Source organism: Octopus sinensis, linkage group LG8 (assembly GCF_006345805.1).
Source record: "Octopus sinensis linkage group LG8, ASM634580v1, whole genome shotgun sequence".
Taxonomy (NCBI): Eukaryota; Metazoa; Mollusca; class Cephalopoda; order Octopoda; family Octopodidae; genus Octopus; species Octopus sinensis.
Genome location: NC_043004.1, coordinates 72,875,150 through 72,892,695, shown reverse-complemented (window position 1 = coordinate 72,892,695; position 17,546 = coordinate 72,875,150).

The following is a 17,546-nucleotide window of genomic DNA, read 5'->3' as shown; positions in this document are numbered from 1 at the left end:
AATCGAAACCGCGTTCTTACGACCGCGAGTCAGCTGCCCTAACCACTGGGCCATTGCGCCTCCACAGCACTGCTGTTGCGAGCTCGCTGCACCAGTTGATTGACCCGTCGGTTCAAAAGTATGATTTCTTCATGGACTGCAGTGAAGTACAATGGACAACATGTCATCAACTGTTGACATGCTGTCCATTGTCCTTCGAAATAAAGTGTCACGTTTCCGCATAGTATCCGTCTCTCCGAATTTTACTCACACGCTTGGAGCAACCCAACACTATCGTAGAAGACAATTGCGTTAAGTGCCGTGCAGTAGGATCGAATCCCAAGTCCACATGACTACAAGGCAAAACTTCTTAAACTTTCGATCATATCTAAATCCATGCTAACATATTTCACACACAAATACACACACACATACACACACACTGAGGTTCAAATTAGGTTGGGCAAAAGTATATTTTTCTCTTTTGTTTTCTTAGGTGTTGATGCTGAAAACTTTTCAAACCAACCTAAAATTGATTACAATTAACTTGTCTTTTTTTTTTATTTTATATTCATTTTATTTGTTTGTTATTGTTTTATATTTTCTTTTTCTTTTTTTTAAGTTTATTATTTATTTATTTTGTCGTTGGAAACCATTTTGATGGATCGTCTGTTAGTCTGTTATAGACATGGAGACTGGAGGAGGAGGAGGAGAGTGAAGACGAAGAAGAGAAGAGAAGAAGAAGAGCGAGAAGAAGAAGAGAGAAAGAAGAAGAGAAGAAGACAGAGAAGAAGAAATAGAAGAAGAAGACAAGGAAGAAGAAGAAGAAGAAGAAGAAGAAGAAGAAGAAGAAGAAGAAGAAGAAGAAGAAGAAGAAGAAGAAGAAGAAGAAGAAGAAGAAGAAGAAGAAGAAGAACAACAACAACAACAACAACAACAACAACAACAACAACAACAACAACAACAACAACAACTGTTACAGTTGTCACTGTGAACTATCAAGAACAGATCGTCTGCTTAGGCGCGGGGAGGAGGAAGAATAAATAATACGTACAAATTTGAAGAAAATTTTCAAGAACATCCATTACTACAACCAATACTACTGCTATTACTTTAAAAAAAAGAGGGCATCCATTACAACATAAAAAATACTGCTACTACAACCATCACAACATGGCTTCAATCACTGCAAACACCAATACATCTATCACCAACAGAACATTCACACTGTCATGATTACTACTACTACTACTACTACTACTACCATTTAGACAAGAACTACAGCCACAACCACCACCAACTCTACTACAAACTACTACGACTACTTAATGCCTGAAATGGAGCTTATTTTCCAAAAAATACGAAGAATTCTTGCAAATGATAAATCTAAATTTCTAGGGATTTGGTTTTTTTTCATTCTTATTATTTTCGTAGATTTGTTGTTGTTATCGTGGTCGTTGTTGTTGTTGTTACCGCAGTTGTTGAAGGGAGAGTGTTATGCCAAGTTTTTATTTAAACATTTTTATTTTTTTAATATATATTTTTTTCTTTTCTACTCCTCCCTCCCTCCCTCCCTCCGGCTCCTTCAACTTTTGTTGTCAAGCGCTCCATGTTTATTTTTCATATTGTTTCTGACTTACAGCTTACAGTTGCGGGGTGGGGCAAGGCAGGCGGCAGAAGGGACGAGATCAATTGAAAGAAAACAAGTTATGAGCGAGACAAAGTCACCTCACCGAAATGATTGGACAGAAATGTAGGAAATTCCAAACTTGCCTAGAATTCGCTTCTTCTGTATTTATTTTCAATATAGTTTGAGCCATGATTACAGCGTAATTCACAGACCACCATCCACTTCCCTTTATAGATGCACATACCAATGTACACACACACACAGACGCACGCGTACAGGGCATACAAAACCACATGCATAAACACACAGACATGTACATGTACGTACACACGCTTTGTAACATTGAGAGACAATCTCTTGGTGATGCGGTGGGAGAATAAGAAAAGTATAAAAAAAAAGACGAAAACCAAACTGGGTGGTCCTCACATGTTTATATGTGTGTGTTTACACACACATATGTATGTAAGGATGCATGTACATAAGGATGAAAAGATATATATATATATATATATATATATATATATAGTGTGTAATAAATAAAATATATGCATACATACAAACAAACATATATGTACGTACCTACAACTACATGTATATATACATGCATATATAAATATATATACGTGAGTACAGGACACCACAACTAGATATATATATATATAGAACAATCTTACTAAGAAAGGGATGCGTGCGTTCCGTCATATAATATATTAATAAATAAAACATATGCATATATATGTACATATATGTACGTACCTACCTCTACATGTATATATACGCGCATATATGAGTACAGGACACCAAAAAAACGTCGAACACAATGAGAAACGAAAACATAGACACAAACACAAGGAACTGGACATTTTTCTTAAACAACAAAAAAGAGTACAGGACAAATAACACAAGGAAAAAACCCCTTCTTCAGTCGCCATGGTTTCATCTACTCTACGTTTCGAAGGTGAAGGCGAGACGTATCTTCGATAAGAAACTTTCCTTCCTGCGAAAAGCATATCAAATAAAATTTGAGATCTTTTTGCAGAGGGGTAAAATGGTAACAAAACCAGGACAGTAACGACAGTACAAAATATAAGTAGTAAAAGACAGGACAAGGTGGTCCTGGTTTTGTTACCATTTTACCCCTCTGCAAAAAGATCTCAAATTTTATTTGATTTGCTTTTCGCAGGAAGGAAAGTTTCTTATCGAAGATACGTCTTGCCTTCACCTTCGAAACGTAGAGTAGATGAAATCATGACGACTGAAGAAGGGGTTTTTTCCTTGTGTTATTTGTCCTGTACTCTTTTTTGTTGTTTAAGAAAAATGTTCAGTTCCTTGTGTTTGTGTCTATGTTTTCGTTTCTCATTGTGTTCGACGTTTTTTTTTTTTGGTGTCCTGTACTCATATATGCGTATATATATACATGTAGAGGTAGGTACGTACATATATGTACATATATATGCATATGTTTTATTTATTAATATATATATATATATATATATATATATATCCTGCTTATGATTATATACAATGCTCCAGAAGATACATAGATATAATATATACGAATCTCACTATCTATCTATCTACAAAAATTCTATAATTATAAGTATAATTATAATTAGGGTTCAGCAAAAATTCCTGGGAGGGATCTTATGGCAGTGGAATAGAATTTAACTGCTATTTCTAAATTGCGGTATGTGGTGAAGCAATTTTTGCTGAACCCTAATTATGATTATAGAATTTTTGTATAAGGTTTCCGATAATGGTTCTTTTAACACATCGAACTACTTGGTAAAATTATTAATTATTAATTGATTAATTAATTTTACCCTTTATTATTAGATAGATAGATAGATAGATAGATAGATAGATAGATAGATAGATAGATAGATAGATAGATAGATAGACAGATAATACACGTTGATATATATTTAAATTAATGTAAATATGTCAACCCACGAAACTCTCGGACCTTGAGTCACTCTGTTACTTCTGCTAAACATTAATAAAAAATATACATATACTCAAATTTTGAGTTCTATTTTTCCTGTTTCGCCAGGTTTTCAGCGTCACTCGGGCTCATCACAGATTTCGCATAAGACACATGCCAGCTCGAAAAAATTCACATTTTTCCACTTTATTTCTAGCCCCAACTGGCTTACTTTTTATATCTAGTACTATGTGTTTCTTCACTTCTAAGTTAAGGGTAAAACTAAAGCAAACCCTGCAAATCCCAACTGATCTTTACACACAGACGCACAGAATAACAGCAATCGAATAACGACAATGGCGCGCACAACAAACACCAGCAATCCGACCGTCGCTTATACTCTTAACAAGAGATGTCAGTTAGTCTTTTACATCTACCACGCTCGTTCGTATTAGCCTGAGTTGCTGGGTAATTTTTCGTTCCTTTAAGAATATTGTAGAACGGAAACTTTTCATAGATTCGAATTTAAATCTCTACAGAAGCTTGTTGCTTCCAGAAAACATTGAATTTGAATTCCTTTTAATTTTCACGATTATAGATAACAACTCGGGTTGTAACTTCTGAGCCCGAGTCAGGCGAATGTGAACGATGTCGAGAGAACGTCGGCTACGAATGATATTTTTTGACTCAGGGCAACTCTAAGACGACCGCCAGACGCTGAACGAAAAGAAATGAACTGCGACCAGGCTCAATAAAAGGAGTCCGACTTATTGGCTGCAATTACACACTTGAAGTCAATGTTGGCAGAAATTAAATCAGCTCGCAAATACACGTTAACTACTAAATTTATACTCGGGCTAAGCCCAAACAGTGCCGGAGACTCCACAGGCCCGCCCGTCCGTCCGCCCGTCATACACACACACAACACACACACACACACACACACACACACACACACACACACCCACCCATCCACCCATCCATCCATCCATCCATCCATCCATCCATCCATGTATGTATGTATGTATGTATGTATGTATGTATGTATGTATGTATGTATGTATGTATGTATGTATACTGCAGCGTGGAAGGTGTTTATAAGCCATTTAAGAAACACACAAAACCGTTAGATTCACTTCAACATTTAAATTTAAGTTGTCAAATATTTTCGTCGCTTTAAGACCGCGACCTGTTCACTGACAAAGCTTCGTGCTGCATCTCTTTGTCAGTGAACAGTTCGCGGTCTCAAAGCGACGAAAATATTTTGACAAATTAATTTTAAATGTTGAAGTGAATCTAACGGTTTTGTGTGTTTCTTAAATGGCTTATAAACACCTTCCACGCTGCAATTGTTTTCGTTTCAGCACACGATCTCAGATCAAGTCACTCGCTATGCAAGTACATCTCAGTAATATATTATTCTTTTATTCTCTTACTTGATTCGGTCATTTGACTTCGGCCATGATGGAGCATCGCCTTTAGTCGAACGAATCGACCCCAGGACTTATTCTTTGTAAGTCTTAGTATTTATTCTATCGGTCTCTTTTGCCAAACCGCTAAGTTACAGGGACATAAACACACCAACATTGGTTGACAAGCGAGGGTGGGGGGACAAACGTGTGTGTGTGTGTGTGTGTGTGTGTATGTATACGATAGGCTTCTTTCAGTTTCTGTCTACTAAATCTACTCACAAGGCCTTGGTTGGCCCGAAGCTATAGGAGTAGACACTTGTCCAAGGTGCCACGCAGTGGGACTGAACCCGGAACCATGTGGTTGGGAAGCAAGTGACTTGTTTCAGTTATTATCTTTTTTACTCTTTTACTTGTTTCAGCCATTTGATTGTGACCATGCTGGAGCACCGCCTTTAATCGAGCAAATCCACCCCAGAACTTATTCTTTGTAAGCCTAGTACTTATTCTATCGATCTCCTTTGCCGAACCGCTAAGTTACGGGAACGTAAACACACCAGCATCGGTTGTCACGCGATATTGGGGGGAACAAACACAGACATGTAAACATACACACACACACACATATATACATATATACGACGGGCTTCTTTCAGTTTCCATCTACCAAATCCACTCACAAGGCTTTGGTTGACCCGAGGCTATAGTAGAAGACACTTGCCCAAGGTGCCACGCAGTGAGATTGCACCCGGAACCATGTGGTTGGTACGCAAGCTACTTACCACAAAGACACTCCTACGCCTTTATCCTTTAAATCTTAAGAAGGTCTTGCAGATTTTTATAGCTCCAGATATCGTGATCGTTCGTAGAGTATGAATTAAGGATTTGTGTTTTTACATAGATGTGTGTGTGTGTGTGCGTGTGCGTGTGTGTGCGTGTGTGGACAGGCATTTATGTCTAGCTCTTTATCAGGGTAGCTTAATTACTTACCAGTCTATTTATCATTCCATTAGTCTTGGTTGTGTGGTTACGGAGTTAGTTTTGCAATTACATCGTTCCAGATTCGATCCCAAACCTACTGTGCATGTACCTTGTACCTTCAACCATATTTTCAAGTCGATCTAACCTTAGCGTATTACGTAACAGTGTAGGTGGAAACTCTGTCGAAGCTTATCATCCATCACATGCCTTAACATTTTGAGTTCCTTAAGCGAAAAATACCCCTTTATAAACATTCGAAACAAGTTCCAGGACTGAAAAGCACTTCTACCATCATTCACAAGTTGCAAGGGCCCTGCACCTAGGAAGGACAAGAATGCTGCTCTTCCTCTTGGAATCAAGACAAGAAAAACCAAAAAATAAAATTCTTTACAAATTACACTCCTCACCGTCTTCTTGCCTGTTAGTTTCTCTGTTTAAACAACCAACCCAGCCATTTCGCTAACCTTCTTTTCAAACATTTCAGCTGTTTTCTATGTTGTTGCCTATCTTTGTACGCATGTATATATCCATGTCTATCTAACAGACTATCTCTTTTGTTTCGCTCTCTGCTTCATAATAAATGTGTATACATGAATATGTATGCATGTGTGTATTTATGTATGTATGTATAAAAAATATATACATATTGCAGTACACTGCATTTAAAGCACTAGATGACCTTTGTACAGCTGCACCAAATCAAAACACACGCGTGACCTTTATCCATTTCTGACCTATCCGAATATAGTTCAATGACCTTTGAACATCTGGACACAATCCAATCACCACATTGATAACCTTTGGGCACTAGAGTCACACACACACACACACACACACACACACACACACACACACACTCAAACATGTTTTCGTGTACTTTAAGATAATGTGTGGGTCTGTTCGTTAAAGTGTTTTTATTAGGGTACGTTAAGAGTAGGTGCATGTCTGCAAGCGTATGTGTGTTAGTGTATCTGTGCTTTGTGTGTATTATTGTATCATATGTGAAGAGAGGTGTGTGAGTGAGAGTATTGAGTATGCAAAAGTTTTACTGTACACTCAATAATTCCAACACTGAAGACACTCAAACCTGCACTCCATTGTTGAGGTTTATATCACAGAAAGGTAACAGAAAACGTACAAAAACGGGGAAATCATAGCTTCATCTTTAGCAACATACTGACACACACACAAACACACACACACACAAACACACACACAAACACACACACATAAACACACACATATGCGTGAAAGTATATATGTGTCAATGTAAATATGTCTGTGTATGTTTATATATTTATATGTGCATAAGTATGTATATGTTTGAGTGTGTTTGTGTGTGTGTGTGTGCGTGTGTGTGTGTGTATGTGTGTGTGTACAAAAGAAATCGAAATTATTCTGGGAGTCTTCTTGATGGATGTAAGGAGGAACCTACAAAAATTTCTAAACCAAATTATCTGATCATCCTATACCAATAAAATTGTATCCTAAACTGATACTAATTTGAGCCACGTTCTGTCCAGAAAAAAAACAAGAGAATTTTTGAATTCCAGTCAGAAACAAGACACATCTTTCTCGCTTGGCTTTTGAAAATCAGAAAAATCTGTGAAACCGGTTAAACTTTTAAAGTTTACCATCTAAAAGACTCTCCATTACATTTTCAACTTCTTTTCTTTATATTTCTACCCGTGTAGAATAGTACATCTGGTGCTTTCCTCCTCTCACCAAATCATGAAGATATCTCAACATTAAACAAACTGTCTACTTGCTAAACGGCCAATAAACTTATTTCGCTCAGGCAATAACTGCATACCTAGCACAAAGTCCTAGGAACACATCGCTTATCTCCCTTCTCAAGCTGTGCCAATGTGATCCCTTTGCAATAGAATTGTTGAAACTTCTTGACCTTCCATTACACAGACTTCAGTTAAAAAGTATTCCCAGCAATGCTGTTGCATAATTTAAATCAGCTGCAGTTGCACAGTAGCACAAGATTAAAGCTGAAGAGGGTTATACTATGTCATCGATACTATTCCTCTCACGGGGTGCACCAAAGGGGTAGATGGAGCAATAATAAGAATTCCACTTGTACCAGCTGATCTGCTCTTTTGATTTAGGTTTCTACAACGTCTAAATTTTGCTATTTAAACAATAAATCTGAAAAGCTATCAGTATCAGCTGCTGAACAGGAAAAAAGAAATAAATGACACTGAATTATTCTAAAATAAAGATGTATTCGTATTCATGAAAGGAATGAAATTAAATTAAATACAACGGGGTGGGTGGGTGTATAATGTACAGTTCCATAGATAGGTGCGCAATATTAAGAATATGTTAAAAGCAGCGAGCTGGCAAAACTGTTAGCATGTCAGGCAAAATGCTTGGCAGCATTTTGTCTGTCTTTATGTTCTGAGTTCAAATTCCGCTGAGGTCGACTTTGCTTTTCATCCTCTCGAAATTGATAAATTAAGTACCAGTTGCATACTGGGGTCGATGTAATTGATTGCCCCCCCACCCCCACCCCACCCCACTCCCCCAAAATTTTGGGTCTTGTACCTAGAGTAGAAAAGCATTTTGTCAGTTTTTATGTTCTGAGTTCAGATTCTGCTGAGGTCGACTTTGCTTTTCATCTTTTGGTGGGGTCCATAAAATAAGCACAAATTGAACATCGGGGTCAATGTAATCGACTTTCTCCTTCCCCGAAATTGCTGGCCTTGTGCCAAAATTTGAAATCAATATTAATAATATACTGTAAGGCAGCAAGCTCTTTTACTCCTTTACTTGTTTCAGTCATTTGACTGTGGCTAAGCTGGAGCACCGCCTTTAGTCGAGCAAATCCACCCCAGGATTTATTCTTTGTAAGCCTAGTACTTATTCTATCGGTCTCTTTTGCCGAACCGCTAAGTTACAGGGATGTAAACATACCAGCATCGGTTGTCAAGCGATGTTGGAGGGACAAACACAGACACACAAACATACACACACACACACACATATACATACATGTTATATATATATATATATATATATATATATATATAATATATATATAATATATAATATATATATACATACATACATACATATACAACAGGCTTCTTTCAGTTTCCATCTACCAAATCCACTCACAAGTCTTTGGTCGGCCCGATGCTATAATAGAAGACACTTGCCCAAGGTGCCACACAGTGGGACTGAACCCGGAACCATGTGGTTCGTAAGCAAACTACTTACCACGTAGCCACTCCTACACTGACAAAACTGTTAGCATGCTGCACAAAATACTTTAATGGCATTTCATCTATCTTTACACTCTGAGTTCAAATTTCTTTTGGGGGTTAATAAAATAAGTAGCAAGTGAGCACTGGAATCGATATAATCAATATAATCGATTTCTCCCCCTCCCCCAAAATCACCGATTCTGTGCCAAAATTTGAAACCAATATTAATAGAATATTGTGTTATTTTAGTTAAACACACCTTGCTAAGACTAATTATAGTGTAACCTGTCAATTACATATGTTGTCTGAATACCTAGAGGAGTTATATATACATATATGCGTGCGTCTGTGTGTGTGTGCGTGTACATGTGTGTTTGCATGCATGTGTGTGTGTGTGTGTGTACGTGATAAACAAGATGAATTGAAATGAAGAACAAGTAAAGATTTATAATTAATTTACATACATCTGACTGCACATTTGATAAATAAAAAAAGACAGGATGGTCATGACTGGAATGACTGATTACAGGCTTACTCAGTCAAGATTCACTTGGTGGGGGGAGGCTAAACAATAACAAGTACTAGAGTGTATACAGCTGAATATAATGTGAAGGAAGTGCCCCCTAATATAATGTGAAGGAAGTGCCCCCTAATATAATGTGAAGGAAGTGCCCCCTGTATCGCCACCACACACCAGTGGCCTGACTCAAAATCAGTAAACGAAGATTTGAAAGAAGATCAGTCCCTACACAGCAAAAGAAAACAAAAATACACAATGCACAAAAAAAACATAAAAACCAAACAAAAAAATGTATTGACAAACAAAAGAATAAAACTTTTTCTTCAAACTTTTCCAAAGAAATAAAAGACAGGATGTTTCGGCTGGGTTCCATAAAACACAGCTCAACAACTTGATGGCAAAAGAGGGAAAAAAATTTATCAAAACCTACGACCTTCTTGGAACAATGATATATGCGGACCTGTTGGTGTGTATGTGTGTATATGTTCATGTGCATACACGTATTTGAATGTGAATACACACACACACATACACATATGTATATATACATATGTGTATATACACATATATATGTGAATGTATGTGATCATATGTATATAAGTTGTGTGCATGTATATATGTGTGTATCTGTGTCTGTCTATATATACACACACACACATACTTGTATGCATGTACAACGCATATAAATTTCATTTATGAGAGCATTTGTGTGTACGAATATACACAAATGTATATATACATATGTATGTATATACATATATATGTGCATGTACATATATATGTGTGTGTCTGTGTCTGTATGTTTTTATATATATATATATATTATATATATATATACACACACACGCACACACACACACACATACTTGTATGCATGTACAACGCATATAAATTTTATATGAGAGCATTTGTGTGTATGGATATATACACATACACACACACATATCTATGAAGAATAATAGGCTCAGTTTGAAACAGACAGACACACTACATACAAAGAAAAAATATATATGCACGCTTATATCAATATCACTGTGTACATAGGTGTATGTAGATGTATGGCTAGGAGTGTGTGTATGTGTATATATATATTTTTTTGTTTATCAGCATCTCTCTATATATAAACGGCAGTTTGTCTGTGTGTGTGTCTGTGTGTCTGTTAGGTTGTACCCTCACCCTGACCACGGCTTTCAACCGATTCTGATGAAACTTGACACACACATAGCCCAATGTCATAATTCAAAACTAACACAGCGAAAATTTTGAAAAGTTCCCCCAGTTCTGAAAAAAATCGATAAATTCGATATGGGGTCGAGAATCAGAAACACAAACCACAGACTGTCTAGGGGACGCAACTCCACCTTTTTAACTCTCAAACAAAAATTTACCATAATTTTTTTTCCATTTTTTTGCTAATTTTTGGCTATAACTCTCTAAAAATGCTTTATAGTTATTTCCCTTACAAACCCGAGCAACGCCGGGCAATACTGCTAGTACAACATATAAAGAACACAATTTCAAAACCACACACATATACATATATCTTTAAGTGATGTGCATCTCTGCGTGAATATATGTATGTGCAATTATGCATCGGTGTATTTGTTGCAACCGAAACTATTAATATATACTTACTTACTTACTTACTTACTTACTTTTAACTTTTACTTGTTTCAGTCATGTGGCTGTGGCCATGCTGGAGCACCGCCTTTAGTCAAGCAAATCGACCCCAGGACTTATTTTTTATAAGCCTAGCACTTATTCTACCGCTCTCTTTTGCCGAACAGCTAAGTTATGGGGACGTAAACACACCAGCATCGGTTGTCAAGCGATGTTGGGGGGACAAACACAGACGCAAAAACATATACACAACACACACACAAATATATATATATATATATATATATATATATATATACACGATGGGCTTCTTTCAGTTTCCGTCTACCAAATCCACTCACAAGTCTTTGGTCGGCCCGAGGCTATAGTAGAAGAAACTTGCCCAAGGTGCCACGCAGTGGGACTGAACTTGGAGCCATGTGGTTGGTAAGCAAGCTACTTACCACACAGCCACCCCTACACCTATATATATATATAGATAGATAGATTGAAAATGGAAGAAAAAGTGAGAGAGAACAACAGAGTGGCACATTCACGCACACATACACATATAGATATGGTCAAATCAAATAAACAAACAACAAAGCTAACAATAACAAACAAGCGGACATGTACAAGGAAGGAATTGGTTTGATACTCAGTAAAAAAAAACCTTTTTGACGTTTCAAGCGTAGCTCTTCATCGGGAAGGAGAAAGGGGAAAAGTCCAAAGAAGGAGAAGGAATCACCAATGGCATGTATGTATTTACATTGCTAATATGACCAAAATATATATATATACACACACACACATACATGTATATGTTTGCATGTATGTGTGTGAGAGAGGGAGAGAGAACAGGGAAGTGAGATAGAGATAAAGACAGACTGATTCAGAGACAGGGTGAAAGATCAAGAGAGAGAAAGAGAGTCATACGGACAGAATGGAAAAAAGTTTGAAAGAACCAGAGAGTCAGAGACAGACAAGACTTCAGATATCTAGAATTAATACATACAAATATATATATATATTATATATATATATATATATATATATATATATATATAATTTTAATCCAAAAGGGAAACAAAAAAACAACAACAACAGGAACAATTACAGTATTATTTTAATAGGCGCTCAGGAGATGGAAGCAGGGAGGTATGACGTTTCGAGCGGAGCTCTTCGTCGGAAAAACATAAAGAAGGAAGAGAGAGGAAAGAAAGATCCCAGAGCGGGCAACAGGAAAGAGAAAAAAGACGACTGGTGTTTACGAGTTGCACATGGTGAAAGGCGGATGTTGACGAAACAAGAGCAAAGTGGGTTTTTAAAGGCAAAAGAGTGGAGACAAGGTTGGTAACCCAACAGATGTTGTGTAATGTGTGAGTGTGTGCGTGTGCGTGTGTGTATGTGTGTGTGTGAGGCGAGATGAAAAAACAAAAAAAAAATATATGTGTGTGTTAGTGTGTGCGTCTGTGTGTAGGCGTGTGGGGTAGGGCGAGACTAGTGGTCAGCTAGCAGACAGGTCAGTAGTGAGAAAAAGAAGGAAGAGGAAGGAGGTCAGTAGTAAGAAAAAGAAGGAAGGAGGAAGGGAGGGAGGGGAAGGGGTGGGGGCGTATGTAGCGTGCCAGCGTGTGTTGAGTAGTAGTGTGTGTGTGTGTGCAGTGTCGTGGTGGTATTAATGGCGAGTAGATTGAATGTGTGTGAGAGTGATGTATATATATAGGCAAGGTGTGTATATGTGTGCACGTGTGTGTAACGAAAAAAAGGGGGGGGTTTAAGGAAAAAGGACTCCAGCTGAGGGGAAGATGGAAGAGTGGTACCGCGGAGACAGGCGTGGGAAAACCCAACGACACGCGACGGTCCCAGGAACGGGCGGGAGGTCTCGTCAGGTCCAAGGGCGAGGTGTATGCGGCGCGTATGCAGCGCGAGCCGGCGCAAGTGCGTGTGTGGGCGTGCCTGCGAGTATGCGCGTAAGTATGTATGTGTGTGGATGTGTGAGTGTGTCTGTGTGTATGTCTGGGTGGCAGTGTGTCCGATGAATGTATGTGAGTATGTGTGTATGTATGTGTGTGCATAGATGTATGTCCGTGTGTGTGTGTGTGTGTGTATGTGTGTGAGTGTGTATGTATGTACGTGTGGGTGTGGGGAAGTGTGTGTGTGTGCATATATATATATATATATATATATATGTATATATATATATATATATACATACACATATATACATATATATATATATATATATATATATATATTATATATCTATACAATATGTTACATTACTCGGTAGTCAAGATAAAACTCTGAGTTTCAGATGCCGAAGTGGAAATCCACAACACCATCTCTTCGGTTATCTGGCTATTTGAAAACGTTATGAAAAAATACCGTTAAAAATGAAGGGAAATTACTCTGTTATAACTCTGCTTTGCCTGCGTACTTATACATCGCTCGCATTTTTCGTCATAAAAATTATATAAAAATACATAAAAATATAAAAATATATAAAAATATATAAAATCTCTTGGGACATAACACAGAAAGCATGTTCTATCCGTTTTCTTTAGGGGACCAAAAACGTAACAAAATTTAGTCACATGTGGGCATGATCCGAAAAGCTCTGTCCTTGTATTTAGACATGTGGTAGGGTCTAAGCTGCTTTTCCAGATAAGCCATCTCTCCATGTCGCATAAACCGCACCTTCCGCTGCCGTTAGTATAGGGCTTACATCTGGCCAAAATCTTCCATTGTATTTATAATCGACACCTTTATCTCTTAAAGACCAAATATGATTGGATAATTGTGTCGCTTTTCTTTTGTTCCAGTGCCTAAAGCTCAAAGTGTGGTTATTGAACCTGGCCTTGAAATTACCCTCTGTCAGGCCCACGTATTTCTTCGTCGAAACGGTGTCTTTAGTGGTTATAGAGTTTACGGTAGCTTCATAATATGATGGTCTTGGACATGCAAGCTCCATTTAGCGGGCACAATTCTTTATCCTGCATGAACAGCTGTTTTCTTCTTGTGTTTTTTTGTATGTTATGATTGATTATGTTTTTAAAATTGGTAGTTGAACTAAAACTAATTTTTAAATTGTGTCTATTAAAGAGTTTCCTATAAGCATGGTTAACTGGAAAATGTCTATCTATCAGTGCTAGGAAATATTTACCTATATTGAAGGCCACCTCGGGTGAGTAAGGGGGCGTAAACCAGATGACCTTCCTATTCTATTATTCCTTTTCCTTATTGTTGGGCTGGTGATAGGTGTATATTTTAGCGAAAAAATAAAATATACACCTATCACCAGCCCAACAATAAGGAAAAGGAATAATAGAAATAGGAAGGTCATCTGGTTTACGCCCCCTTACTCACCCGAGGTGGCCTTCAATATAGGTAAATATTTCCTAGCACTGATAGATAGACATTTTCCAGTTAACCATGCTTATAGGAAACTCTTTAATAGACCACTTTAAAAATTAGTTTTAGTTCAACTACCAATTTTAAAAACATAATCAATCATAACATACAAAAAACACAAGAAGAAAACAGCTGTTCAGCAGGAATAAAGAATTGTGCCCGCTAAATGGAGCTTGCATGTCCAAGACCATCATATATGAAGCTACCGTAAACTCTATAACCACTAAAGACACCGTTTCGACGAAGAAATACGTGGGCCTGACAGAGGGTAATTTCAAGGCCAGGTTCAATAACCACTTTGAGCTTTAGGCACTGGAACAAAAGAAAAGCGACACAATTATCCAATCATATTTGGTCTTTAAGAGATAAGGTGTCGATTATAACATACAATGGAAGATTTTGGCCAGATGTAAGCCCTATACTAACGGCAGCGGAAGGTGGCGGTTTATGCGACATGGAGAGATGGCTTATCTGGAAAAGCAGCTTAGACCCTACCACATGTCTAAATACAAGGACAGAGCTTTTCGGATCATGCCCACATGTGACTAAATTTCTGTTACGTTTTTGGTCCCCTAAAGAAAACGGATAGAACATGCTTTCTGTGTTATGTCCCAGAAGATTTTATATATTTTTATATATTTTTATATATTTTATGTATTTTTATATAATTTTTATGACGAAAAATGCGAGCGATGTATAAGTACGCAGGCAAAGCAGAGTTATAACAGAGTAATTTCCCTTCATTTTTAACGGTATTTTTTCATAACGTTTTCAAATAGCCAGATAACCGAAGAGATGGTGTTGTGGATTTCCACTTCGGCATCTGAAACTCAGAGTTTTATCTTGACTACCGAGTAATGTAACATATTGTATAGATAAATTTCCTCTATTTACATAATATTGAGGTCTCTTTCTTTCTTTTGTTATCTTACCGTTTTATCAATATATATATTATATATATATATTATATATATATACATACATATATATATATATATATATATATATATATATATATATATATTATATATATATTATATATATATATATTTATAATATACATACATATATATATATATATATACATATATATATATATATATATATATATATATATATATATATATGTATACACACACACATATATATATATATATATAATACATGGAGCTCCAAAACTATATAAAATATATACACCACACAAACATGTGTGCATGTGTGTGTGTGTGTGTATGAAGATGTAGAGATACAAACAACAGGGACATTGAAAATCAGAAAGAGAGGAAGACAGAGGAGTGGGGAGTCAGAATGAGAGATATTATATAAAGAGAGAGAGAGAGAGAGAGATGGAAAAAGAGGAGAGAGAGAGAGAGATGAGAAGAAAGAGAAAGAGGGTGAGATGGAGGAACAGCGATTTAAAAAATGTAGAAGAGATCGGCGTTGGAGGTGGAGGTTGTCTCTGGTGACTTAAAGAAGAAAAACTTTCACAATTTTGCTGCAAGTTAACAGCTGCAAGTTTAATTAAAACCATTCTGTGGTATAAAAACCTGACAAAGAACAAACCCTAAATCTGTGACAGGAGAACTATAAAAAAAAAAACAATAATAATAATAATAATAATAATGAAAAGAATAATAAAAGACAAAATATAAATTTGATAAAAAAAAATCATAGAGCTCTCATAGGTTTTGTTTTTATTTCAGTTTGCTGACTTTGTTGTTTTTGTTGTTTATTGTTGTTTTTAGGTTATTTTTCAAAAAAAAACATACACACACACACACACACATTCATACACATATATTTGTGTGCGTGTATATTTATATCTGTGTATGTACTCATGTGTGTATATTGCAATAGAGATCATTGTATATATTGGAATACTTTTATTCAAGACCATTGATATCTTTATACAGTTATATGTATATATATATACATACATATATATATGTATGCATATATATATTATATATTACATACGTGTGTGTGTATATAACATATATATATATATATATATATATATATATATATATATATAAATATATATATATATATATAAATTTATATATATATATATTGTATTATGTATAGATAATGTATGTGTGTGTGTGTATATATATATATATATTTATATATATATATTTATATATATATATATTATATACACACACAAACGTACATCTGGTGGTTGGCATTCATTTGAGTGAAGTAATTTATTTCATTTTGTTTCATTGTTACTGTTTGTCTTTTTATTTTATTTTTTCCTTTTGTTGAATATCTTTTATTCAGCGATGGAGCAGTAGGGGAAGAGAATGACGCTACCATGATGATGATATCAAAATTATATATGCTTGAAGATAATAATAATAATAATAATAATAATAATAATAATAATAATAATAATAATGGTTTCATATTTTGCCACAAGGGCAGCCATTTTGGGGGAGGGGACGAGTGAATTACATCAACCCCAGTATTTCACTGGTACTTAATTTATTGACACCAAAAGGATGAAACGCAAAGTCGACCTTGGTGAAATTTGAACTCAGAATATGACGGGTAAAATACCACTAAGCATTTCATCCAGCATGCTAACAATTAATAATAAGAATAATAATAATCCTTTCTACTAAAGTCACAAGGACTGAAATTTTGGGGAAAGGGACCAGTCGATTACAACGCCCCTGGTACTTAATTCATTGACCCTGAAAGGATGAAAGGTAAAGTCAACCTCAGCAGAATTTGACAGACAAAATACTGCTAAGCATTTCATCCAGCATGCTAACAATTAATAATAATAATAATAATAATGATAAATGCCCTGATGTAGTACCAGGCAGTGGCATTCATGATTTCTCATCTCAAATGATTGGAACTG